This window comes from Periplaneta americana, unplaced genomic scaffold, assembly GCF_040183065.1.
Source record: "Periplaneta americana isolate PAMFEO1 unplaced genomic scaffold, P.americana_PAMFEO1_priV1 scaffold_24, whole genome shotgun sequence".
Lineage (NCBI taxonomy): Eukaryota > Metazoa > Arthropoda > Insecta > Blattodea > Blattidae > Periplaneta > Periplaneta americana.
The window spans coordinates 1,614,603-1,616,690 of record NW_027185505.1 but is presented as its reverse complement, the minus strand read 5'-3'; the positions used below and the strand labels follow the sequence as shown (position 1 = coordinate 1,616,690).

General features: G+C 40.5%; 1 non-coding gene across 1 annotated transcript; it reads left to right on the top strand.

Annotated features, from left to right (window-relative positions):
- Positions 1-829: 829 nt before the first annotated feature.
- LOC138693898 (5S ribosomal RNA) lies at positions 830-948 on the top strand. Its single transcript, XR_011330584.1, has one exon. It is a non-coding gene; the product is annotated as a 5S ribosomal RNA (ribosomal RNA).
- Positions 949-2,088: the final 1,140 nt, after the last annotated feature.

Here is a 2,088-nt window from a genome sequence, read left to right as displayed (position 1 = left end):
GGGCCACAAGTTATTCATAACAGAGTAGATGAATGAAGAACAACAGCGGTTCCCACCGAGTGAAAATTTAAATAATCACCCCGATAACACTTCTAGGATAGATAATACATTATAGGCAGTCCATGGGAGACTTGGATCCACGAGGCAAATTCGTTTCCTTAATAGTTTCGTACGACTTATATGAGAGCGCGGTGTCATTCCTACTCACTTGGCAGCATTAATTGTTGAGGGAAAACAACTTAGAAGGTAACTTGTCGACCGCGGGCATAATCCTTCCGCAGGCCACTACTGAGAATCTGTGGACATACGGGTAATCTATCTTTATTGAAACTCGGGTTCATAACATACGACTGATACTTTATATATCTGTCACGTAATCCATCAAGAGACAAATGTCCCCCCCCCCCTAGTCAGTAGCGAGCTTCAGTCCATTCGTAGTAGCCGCCGGTGCAAGAAGTGAATTGAAGTTTGTGTGAAGTTCCGTAGTATGGCATGAAAATGATGTCGAAAATCCGACTACAGTTCCACAACCATGTGGTTGAAAGGAGGCTCCGCTGTTGAACAACAATCCACCTGTGGCTTAACTTAGAATGCCGACTAGCTGTTTTATTAATCCCGTGTCAATCCAGCAGTGTGTGACGTTGAAACGTAACCAAACTGCCGTTGATAGATAGATTTATCATCTATCCCAATGACATCCAACGAGCTTGGTAATTTAGGTACAGAGTCTAAGCAGGCAGTTTACGTGTGTGTGTGAGCGAGTGCAGGTTTTATCGAGTGCACCCCAATCCCATCGTCCTCAAGTGCCTACAGATTACGCAGTTTCATCGGCAACGGCCATACCATGTTGAAAATACCGGTTCTCGTCCGATCACCGAAGTCAAGCAACATTGGGCGTGGTCAGTACTTGGATGGGTGACCGCTTGGGAACACCACGTGCCGTTGGCGATTTTTTTTTTTACGTCACTATTTCCAGCGTGTTCTAATAAGACTTATGGGATATTATGTTCCCTTCCCTATTCCAGCTATAGCTTGGATGATGACGCCGCTGCATAATTGTAGAGTAATTGATAATTCTTAAGTACTTGCAGCTCCGTATTGAAACTTATGACTGGTAGCATATTCATATGAGACGGTTCACTTCTCTGCGTTTTCTCGAAGAAGGGAATATGTATTCAGGGGATTGTGAACGTACCTCGCGCTCTCCCTAGAAGTTAGAGACATTTTAGGTAAAGAATGTAATATACTGTACATATATGGCTAATTAAAATCCCATTAGTTACTACATTTCAGTGGGTAGTACAAATTCCATAATGAAAATATCTCTGTCCTAGTAGTTGTATCCTTTAAAGAAGCTCGTTGTTTTCCCATGATGAAGGGCAGAACTTGGTCGGTAGAAATTTAAACAGACTGCATTATCAGACCAGGCGTTATTTCAATATCAGCGTTTAGTTTAGGAAATATAGCAATAGCGGAGTTGGGAGAAGTAGTTATAGCATGTACAGTAAGTATAAACAGTTCGCTGTACTGTACAGTGAATATAAATATTTGAATGTACGATGGCAAAACATCAGACATACAGTACGTAGCTCACATATCTTAAAAAATAAATAAATAAAAATAAAGAAGACATTCTGAGGAGTGAGTGGAAAGTGCATATTATAATGAATATTTTTAACTCTCAGTTGACATTGAGAGAGAAAGCCATGCATCGGGGAACCGGTGACTGTTTTTGCGTTACCTTCTGCTATTGGCGTTGTTGGTTAGTAACGAATGAAAGAGGTAGGACGCGGAATCAAATGTCAAAAAACGATAGGGAAATAATAGTAACTGGTTGTATTTCGATCGAGCTCGGCGTGCTGATTCACCAGTGGGGTGTTTCACAAAGTTTACAATCTTTGGAAATTGTGAACTCTGTTTGTAAACTTCTGTTTCACAATCTTTGTTTGTAAAGGTGGACTGTACAAAGGAAATCAAATCTTTACGAATGAAATTTTGCGCTCTTTACAAGTGATATGTTTGTTTCACAACGAAGGAGTAATTTTACAAACGTGTAAACTAAACTTTACTAGTGAAGTTAGCACATTT